The sequence below is a fragment of the Helianthus annuus genome, chromosome 9, assembly GCF_002127325.2.
Source record: "Helianthus annuus cultivar XRQ/B chromosome 9, HanXRQr2.0-SUNRISE, whole genome shotgun sequence".
NCBI lineage: Eukaryota > Viridiplantae > Streptophyta > Magnoliopsida > Asterales > Asteraceae > Helianthus > Helianthus annuus.
Genome location: NC_035441.2, coordinates 180,980,158 through 180,990,718, shown reverse-complemented (window position 1 = coordinate 180,990,718; position 10,561 = coordinate 180,980,158). Strand labels below are relative to the sequence as shown.

Genomic DNA, 10,561 nt, shown 5'->3' with positions numbered 1-10,561 from the left:
AGAAACGCATATACAAGGAAATTACGGAAACTAGAAATTACACTAATTGTCCCATTCAAAGGATGAGAAATTAGCTCTATTACCAATTTAACTTCCTGAAACATCTTAACCAGGTCCGCTCCACCATGCGAGAATATCACGTCATTCTTTTTTTCTAATATAATCCAGCAAGCAAGAATGACAATCGTTTGAATCATCCTTTTCCGAGTATCTAAGCATTGAGAAATGAGAAGGGGAATATAATTTCATACACCACCTTCTTAGGCAGTTTACACCACCTCATTGTAAACTTTAGTTTATATAAAGCTAAACAACAGTTTACACAGTTCTTTACTGATTTTTGTAGTGCCCAACTGTAAACTGCAGTTCACAAATACTTAAACTGCAATTTACCGTACTTTATTAAATTTTGTATTAGAAAAAGTAAAATGTAGTTTACTATAGTAAAATGCAGTTTATCTAAATAAATAAAACTTTTAATAATATATTTTTGATGTGTATCTTTATGTATAATTATTTTTTATTTTTATTTTTTATTATTGTAATACCCTTACTATTATTAAGCGGTTTTCGTTTAAATTACGAACATAATCATGTAATTATAATTACAAGTACATTGGAAAATACGGATAAATTAAAAACTTTTCTCAATAATAATAAATACAACAAAATATGTATGGATTCGTCACTTAAAAAAAGACATCGAAACCGCGTGCGGAAGCTTTTATCTCATTCGTGTTCGGTTCTTCGTTGAGCTTGATCGTCCTCCGGCATCACAACTTATTCCTACATTTCATAAACCATGAAATGAGTTAGTCGTTCGTAATATATAAGCGTTTAAATCGAGTCCGGATGCTGAAACGAATTAGAAAACAAGAATTACCAGATCTCTGGCTTCTCGCGGGGCGCGACGGCCCATACTCTGGGCGCTCGCGGGGCGTAACAATGGTCACGGTGCACGACGGTGCTGAAGCTTTATCGTCGCGTGACGCGACGACTTGTTTTCAACAGCAGGTTTGCTGGATTGTTGCTGCAAATGCCCAGCTCCCATTTTTACCATTAATCAAACTTAAAACATACATAACTTTCGATTTACAACTCCGTTTTACACGATTCTTTTTCCTATGCGTTCGTAATTTAATTCTCCATCGTGTAGAGTTATGACCCGACATCTGAACTCGTAAAGTATTGGATTCAAGCCCTCGGCTTGAAATTACTTTATAAAGACTTTTGACCCGTTCAAGTTTAAAACCACCAACTTGTTACTAAATAATCATATTACATACACCTATGTATTTAACTCAAAGTCCTTAGCTCGGGTTCAAAATTTTATTATGCATTAGCGTTTAGTACACAAGCAATGCGCATAAATCCATTTTGACCCGTTTAAGGGATTTTTATACTTTTAAGCATCAACTCGTTATTCCCATATCTAATAACTCCTTGTAATCCACCTCAACTATTTTTGCGGTGGATTATCATAATGAACCCATTGCCCCAAAATTTACCCTTCGACTAGTCATTTTTCGCAAATGACCATTTTTAGGCATTCGACCCACAAATGTTTTTGCCTAAAACTTTTATATGTATCTAAGGATTTCAAAATCAATATACAAGTTCTTAAGCAACCTCTAAAGGTCGTTTATCCGGTTCACCCATCAAGGGCTTTTTGGTCAACTTTAGTCCCTGATTTTACTACGAAGGACTCACTAATTATTTGACCAAAAAAAAACTCACTCTTAACTATAAACCTATTTATGCGTACCTGGCTCGGATCACACTATTGACCCGTTTTAATACCTTGATTTAATAAATTGCTACTTAATAGCAATGTAAAATTCCATACGCTAATCATTCCTGTGAGCATAAAACTCGACAAGCTTTTGTTAGTCGTTATTGTCAAATGGTGTTAAGTTCACCATTTGACCCGTTTGGACGAAATGACCAAATATTTCACATTTATAGTAGAATGGTATTTATTTACCATTTCACTCAATTTACTTACCTCGGACTTCCATCATAAGGTCATATTTCCTTAAATCTTTTTCATACTTATTTAACCCATCTTGGCTTACGCCGTAGGGTATCTTTTAAACTTTAATGTACGTTTGTCGACACACGACTAGATTACCATTTTACCCCTTTTTACCATTGTTCATCGTTTTTCGTCGTTTTTACTTGTTCCGACCCGTATCAAATTACGTCGGAACATCACATTTTAATTATTAGTTTATCATATTCATAACCCTTATAATAATTAGGCATTCTACAAAAGAGGGTGTAAGCTTTACTTACCTTGCATCTGATTATGCCCTTCCCGCGTATTTGATCCGTTTGACACGCTTCCTTTCCAAGCTTCCACCTAGCTTGTCAAGCGTCAAATTATCATATAATCTCCACAAGGTGGTTAGATTAGTCATTCAAGATCATGACCTTCACACCTTATGAATCTTTTTTCTACTTTTCTTATTGAACTCTATCATAGGTCGGTTTAACTTTTAAAATTCCAATCACCAATTGACATATATAAATGCACTAACAAGTTCACAAGACTCAATTAGGCACATTATCAAACACTTAGTGAGCATCATCTTTTGAGATACCATATTAGCTAACATGTCATCTATTTCATACCTCAGGTAATAATAAATCAACATGTAATTTCACTTATTAAAAGCATATACACACTTTGACCATCATAATCATGGGTTTAACTCTTGTGTCAAGACGCACTTCTAATCACTTATGAACTCTTAACAACATCCCTAATTTGTTCAAGTAGTTCATTCATACGAGCTAGTATGATGTTTATAAACACCAATACAACATCAATTACGTCAAATCATCAAAACCCATTTAGCTCATACTTGATTAGTTAACTAATCACTAGTTTATGGCAAAATTTTACAAGTTTGCATCTAGGGTTTGTTCCTAGACTTATACTCACATCAATATCACTATAACATTCAACATTCATACAAGAATTCCATTTATGCATGTTTATCACAAATTCAAAATATCACCAAACATCAAATTTCAACATACCTTGTGATTCCCTAAGCTTGGTGATCAAGATTTTATTAAAAGCCCCAATTTCCCGGCTCGATTTCTCTTTTGATTTGTTGAATTTTTGTGATTTAGGGTTCAAGAGAAGAACCCTCTTTTGCTCTGTGTAAAAATCGACGAGGAACACACTCTTGTGTGTGTTTTTGGTGTAAATTTACTTTTATTAAAATCACTTTCACTTTTGCTCATTTTAGTCCCTCCAATATTCAAGGTTTATAAAAGGCTTACTAGTTCATGCTTCTTTATTGTTTTAAAACAAATAACTAACTAGGTTAATTATTCCTAGTTAACTAGTGGGATCCGGGAGTTATAACCCGTTTATTTTAAGTCTCATTAACTCGGACCCCTTTTTATATACTTTGTTTTTCTCAACGTATTTATCCTCCTTTTAATTAATATTAAGTTTATTTATTTAATTCCTAATATTTACCGGGTTCATTTCACCACTAACGGTGTTTTACCCGTTCATAAATATTAATGTGGTTTGATTACTAAACCCATTTTCGGAGTGTTACAATTATTTAAGTTAATTATTACATGTTTTTTTTATTAATACTTAACTTTTATACTTTATTATTAAATATTATATATTATCAATTTGTAACATTGTTATGCTTATAGTTGTTGTAAGCTATGCATTAAAGGTTTTACATGCTATTCTTTATTGTAGGTTCTTATGTTTTGTTTGTACTTTAACATAAGGCTTAGGATTTGTACATGTATAATTGTACATGTCATATAAGGTTTTGTGTTTGTGATTGGGTAAATTGGGCGGTGATCCTGTTCGGTATCGGTACATGAAGTTAAAAACCGGCACCAGCTTGTACAGAAAACGCCAAAAGTCGGTACCGAGTTGGTATTGAAAATCTTTTAGCTCGGGAAATTCGGTGCTGCTACCCGGTACCATTTGCTCATCCCTGATCACGGGTACTATACGGAAAATGGTATCGTACAACCTTTTTTGTTTATTTTTTTCAACTTTTAATGATTTTTTTTTTAGTTTCAGGGGTAGGGATGAGCTCGGTGCCAACCGATACCAAATCGGTACTGGTACCGAAGATACCGGTTACAGTACTGGTATATGAAGGTAAAAACCGGTAGCGAACCGGTACCAAGAACACCAAAAGTCGGTACCGAATTGTTACTTATGATCTTTCGGTTCGGGAAATTCGGTACCGACACCCAGCACCATTTGCTTATATCTCACCACGGATTTCATACAAACAACAAACAATATCATTACCATAATTTTTTTTGTTGATTTTCTTTCAGTTATCTTTTAGTGTTTTTTTTAACATTTTTTTTTTGTTTTTCTCAGCGGTTACGTGCGCAACGCGCACGGAAGTATAGACCTAGTTGTATATTATTTAATATTATTTATTTATTATTACTTTATCATTATTTCATATTATTAATATTATATTATCATTTATTATTTACTAGGTACTATTAATTTATCATCATTTATTATCTATAATTATAATTATAATTATAATTATAATTATAATTAAGATCAACAAATAAAATAATCAGTACTTTGTTACGATATCATTATCATATCATTCACATATCAAGTATCAATCTATATTACAAATGTAGTAGATAATCTCTATATATTTTAACGTGATTTGAGTATATTCTTCTAACTGGTTACATCGCTTTCTCTTTTGAGTTTCCATATGTTATTTGTTCTAGCAATTGGATGCTCTCATTGCTAATGAAACAATGATACAAATAGACGAAGAGAAATCAGTATACAAATAGACGGAGAAATCAACGATATGTTCATGGTGTTGTTTAACCGCTATTTTTATCTTTGTGTTTAGTAATTTAAAAAATGAACATTAAAGCGTGTCATTATATTTACTGATTAAAAACTATTTTATAGTTTTTCTACAGAAAACATTATTAAAAAATATATAATTTTTCACAAAATAAAAATAAATCATTACATTCAAAGTTTTATATTTTTTTATAAGTTGTAAACAAGATGAGCCCGCATCAAGCCCAGTAGTAAGTGAAAGATGGTAAACCCAATACATGCTATCTTTTGAAAAACATCAGCCCCGGCCCACCCACAGGAAAAGACTTTCAACTGGGGCTGCTCGGGGCAAGAGTTATTGATATTTAATTAAAGTTGATTTTTTGTTATTACATTAAAGATTTTGGATGACTTGACTAAAGGATGTGATCCGTTCTTTATTTGTTTTTGAAAAGAGGTTTATGACGTCCCTGCAATACGCATATGGCTCGGCTCATTCACGTCTGAAAATCCATCCTGGTCTATCAGATTGTATAAGCATGTAGAGAGGTGAAGGTTGACTCCTTCACGTCTGAAACACGAGACCATACTAGGTTAGCTTCTATAGATTATATTTACTTATTTAAGAACTTTAACTGAGGAAGACCTTTCGCATGAGATGTCTACAAATCCGAATGGATAACATCGAATGGGGACTCAACGATGATAAATGGGAAGTTTAATATGTTTATCTCAATGGCATTCATGGAAAATAGTGGGCTGTTAGTCTTTGGTACATGCTACAAAACCATTAAATCACAGGGGTAAGTGTGATAGCTCCAACATTCGTAAGCCACCCAAAATGTATGGTTGGGCGTGCGATAAAGCATTTTTCAAAACGGACAAAATACCTCTAGACCAATAATAAAAAACATATAAAGATTTTTTTTTATCTGTTTTCCTATTTATGAGACAAAAAGTAGAACGGAAGAAAATAGGGAAAAATAAAAAATAGGAAAAGACCCTTTTATCATTGCCGCTACTAATGAAACCTGAGTTCACCAGATCTCGGGCTGGAAACAGAAGCCCACTCTTGCATGTTGCCGTCGCCGTCCACCTAAATGTATTTTAAATGAATGAGTAAAATTACCAATCTACCCTCACGTGGGGTCCATTTGGTCAGACCTAACCATAAAAATTAACTGAGTTAAGGTCAGAAGACATAACGTGCAAGGGTTTGACAACATAAAGTACGTTTTTCATAATTTTTTAAAGTAAATGACACACTTTGCAATCTGATGTAAAAATGAGTTTTTGCAATTTACTCTAAAATTTATTAGCAGCAACAATATAAATTGTTAAGGGTGAGATGAAAGTGATAACACTAGGCATTTACAAGTTGTTTTAAATTAATCTTGTAATGATGTGTCATGGAGACATAACTACAGTTGAGGCCAGGGTACATGTTCTGACTACGAATCTGATTATTAGTCGCAAATATTGACGATCTAACGCCAATATTTTACTCACGAAACCACAAATAGTACGTGTTGGATATATCCTGGATTCCACAAATAAGATATGTGTTTAATTTCATGATATGATAATATATTCGATAATGGACTATTTTGTTTATACAATCTATATTAGTTCATCATGTTATCCAATAATAATATAATTAGAGTTGTAAACGAACCGAACGAACACGAACAAGGCCATGTCCGTGTTCGTTCGTTAAGGAAATTAACATGTTCGCGAACTGTTCACGAACGCATACCGAACATAAGTTTATGTTCGTGTTCGTTCGTTAAGGAAATTCAGTTGTTCACGAACAGTTCGTGAACAAAAGTCTCGGACACAAACGAACGCAAACAAATAAAAATGGACTCAAACGAACATTTAACTTGAAAATAAAAAAAAATGAAAACATTGTTATCCTTAAACATTGGATATAAGTAGTTAAATACAACCATCAAATGATAAATCAAAACACAAGAAGTCTACCACACCACCAAACGATAAATATAGTTTAACTCATAGTCACATGGTTCGCGGTTCGTTCCGGTACGGGAACGTGGAACGGGATCGCAATTCGCTAGGTCCCTAAAATTCGGTTCGAGGGGGGTAGGCTCATTCGGATCGCTCCGGTACGATGTAGCATATAATGTGGTACGATGTACCGGTTAAACTTTGTTCTATTTTTATAGATTTATAAGTTCAAGGAGAAAATGTAAACTAGTGAAAATAGAGAGAGTTATGTTAGAAAACACAAACTAATTTTTCACTTTTTATGCAAAGTTTACAAGTTTTAGAGATTAAGTGTTAACTAGTAAAATATAAAAGGGTTAAGTGTTAAAACACCTAAAGTTAATTAAACCCTAGAAGGCTTAAACGCAGTAAAGCACCGCTGCACTTCCTAGTCTCCGGCAACCGGCAGAAATTGCCGCTCTCCTTGCTTGCTGCTCATCTCCTCTAAATCCGGCGACTTTGCAATCAATTATTTGAACAATAAATTGTATTCGATGTTCCCATTTAATATCGAAACGTGTTTCGCAAATTAGCAACTCGTGATCCCTAAATCAACATGTAGGAATCGATTAGCTGTTCGGAACGCTAATTTTAATGCCGAATTCGCGATTTGTAGCGTTCCCGGAACACATTCGTACCGCAAATCGGTACGGTCGATCCGGATCGTAGATCGTAGGATATCCAGCGATTTATGTGACTATGGTTTAACTAACTTAGACATAATTATCCCCAAAAGTGTCTTAGAATGTTCAAATTGTAGCTAACTTTGAAAAAAAACAGGGTTTCAAGTTTTCAATATGTTTAGATAAAAGGTTTATTATTTATTATTTTTTTAATATAATCAAACGAACATATTACCGAACGTTCACGAACGCAGTCGAACGAACGAGACCTGTGTTCGTGTTCGTTCGCTAAGCTAACCGAACGAATTTTTTATTCGTGTTCGTTCGTTAAGCTAATCGAACGAACATAAACGAACTTCCCGCCGAACGGTTCACGAACTGTTCGCTGAACGTTCGGTTCGTTTACAACCCTAAATATAATGGATAAAGCTACTATCAACGTAATTAGGTGTGTTATATTTTTACACACATTAGAGGAAAACCACATCTCTACATGTAGTACACAAATCAACTATTGTATCGTGTATCTGCTTTTGCTAGCGTAACAGGTTTTAACTTATAGAATGTGGAAGATATATGTAAATCCATTGTCGCGTATCATTTTTCACTTGGTCTACTTTTATCCATACTAAAATAAAATGCATGCCTTCGAATACCTACTCGTTGTTCTACTTTTACAAAATTTTACGTGATTGGCCTTACCCTTACGAACTAATCGTACTTTTACCTTTTGATAAGTTGAGAATGTTGTACAAAATCACTCACATTATTAATTTAACAAAGCAACCACGAACAACACTTGTATGTGATTCTAGCTTCCTACGATATGTTTAGATCACCGAAAACAATAAAAAAAAACATCGTTAATGCAATATAGAGGTCTCTCTCTTTGTATGTCATGATTAAATGTGTTTTGAAATAGCAATAATTGTCTAAACACTATGTCGAAACATCAAGCGGAGTATTGCGGTGTCATTTTTACTTAAAATAACCAAGGAAAAGGAATAATACATGAGTTCATTGAGTTGATTTCGTATATATAAGCGAGGTAACTTTGTAGAATAGTAACCAAGTTTTCTATATGTTCCACTAAAGTCACTCAATCTTTTTTTGTCTCTCCAAAGTCACTTAACTTTCATATGATGTTTCAATAATGCGCAATTAGTAGGTTACCAGGTTACCTTGATGACGTGTCAGGTAACGTTTTTATTTTACTTTTAATGCTTGCGTGGATTAAAAATAGTGAGATGGCTTTTTAAGTAAGAATAGAAATATTGTTTTTTTTCTTTAGTCATAAAATATAATATTTTTTCATTAAATCTACTTTTTAACTAATCAAACCTACAAACCCTTTTCGTTTCCATCTGAATATCTGATCTTATAGACACCATATTTTATTCATTAAACACATGTTTCATTCATCAAATCACTAGAAAACATATAGGAACCGATTTGGTTTTTGAATTTGAATCTTCGATGAACATATAGCCATATAGGTTTTTATTTAGGATACGCTGATTTTTGATAACAAATTGTTTGGGACGGTTGGTGAATCCAAAATTTCTAAATTGTTATTAATTAAAATAATAGGTATATCATTAATTACTAAACATTACAATACCCCTGGATATAATATTAGAGAGACTTAAAGAAGAAAAATGAAATCTCTTGAAGAAAATTGAGATCTCTGTCCGGTTGACGTTGCAGAGCTTGATGAAGAAGGAGACTCTTCCTTTTCTAAAACCAAAAGATAGTGTTATTATTTTGGTTTATTTTTTTTTCTCTTGAAATATGGAAAGTGGGTTGTAACCCAGATGGGTTCACCAGCATATCAATCTTTTCTATTTTGTTTGTTATTTACGATTTAACTCTCTTAACTAACATATTATTATTCAAGAGTAAACTGTCATTTTGGTCCCTGTGGTTTGGGCAGTTTTACCATTTTAGTCCAAATCTCAAACTTTTTAAATCTGAGTCCCTGTGGTTTGTATTTTGTTGCCGTTTTAATCCAAATTTCAAAAACCCCCTATTTTGACTGTTGCAACCAGCCTATTTTGTCCTTTTGTGCAGAGGTATTTTGGTCATTTTTATGACTTATTATAACAAACCCAGATCAGATCAAGAATCCAGAACTTCATCTTCAACATCCAAAACTTCATCTTCATCTTCCCACCACCACAACCATCCCGACGGCTTCAACCACCATCCCCGACGGCTTCACCTCCACCCCCGCACCACCACCACTGCACTACCATCATCCCCGCCTCATCTTATTCCCTTCTCTATCTCTCTTTCTCAAATCCAGACAAATATAGATACCTTAGATAATAGGGAAATTGGTCGAAGGTGGTTGCAGATCCGGTGGAGGGTTAGGGTTTTGACATTTTTGAGAGGTTGTTGAGCGGCGACGGGGAAACTAAACCCTCTGTTAGATCCTCTCTAATCCTCCAAACCCTTGAAGGCGGATCCATTTGCTTCATCTGCCTATCAAATCTCACCTCAAACCCTAATTCTCCAACCGTTCACGTTTCTTACGCACTCTCTCAGCTCTCTCAGGCCATATCTCAACCTAATTTTCTCCACAATCTTCTCACATATCATCCGCATTTTCTCGTTTCTCCTCTAGTTACTGCAATATCTTTGTTCGAAGATGAACCAGTTGCGAAACAGACGATTGATTTGGTTTTAGAGTTGTGTAGATCTGCTAGCTGTGAGATTTATGGTGAGTTTGTTGCTAGGGTTTCGGATCGGTTGTCGTCTGGTGAGTTAGCTTGGAGCAGACGTCTGGTTTATATGGTAATTTTGTGATGCATATTAGTTTTCAAAGTATTTGAATGTATTGTAGAATGGGGGTGGTTGTGCTCTGAAGAGGTAGAGATGGTGCTTGTGGGGTGGGTGTTGATGGTGGCGGTGGTGAAAAGGGGGAGGAGGTGGCGGTGGTGGTGGTGCTATAGAGAGAGAGAAGAGAGAGAGTTGATCTGGGTTTGATGATCTACTTTGAGAGAGATCTGGGCCTGATGATCTGCTTTGATGTCTGGGTTTTTTAATGTTTGTAAGTTATCAGAATATTTTGTTATATATTTTTTTATAATAACTCATAAAA

The 10,561-nt window shown here is 34.3% G+C and overlaps 2 long non-coding RNA genes across 2 annotated transcripts; both read right to left on the bottom strand.

Moving 5' to 3' along the window:
* Positions 1-554: 554 nt before the first annotated feature.
* LOC118482267 lies at positions 555-1,108 on the bottom strand. The gene is made up of 2 exons (XR_004868088.1): positions 884-1,108; positions 555-786 (listed from the first exon to the last, which is right to left on the bottom strand). It is a non-coding gene; the product is annotated as an uncharacterized LOC118482267 (long non-coding RNA).
* A 993-nt stretch (positions 1,109-2,101) lies between these two features.
* LOC118482266 lies at positions 2,102-3,182 on the bottom strand. The gene is made up of 2 exons (XR_004868087.1): positions 3,046-3,182; positions 2,102-2,362 (listed from the first exon to the last, which is right to left on the bottom strand). It is a non-coding gene; the product is annotated as an uncharacterized LOC118482266 (long non-coding RNA).
* Positions 3,183-10,561: the final 7,379 nt, after the last annotated feature.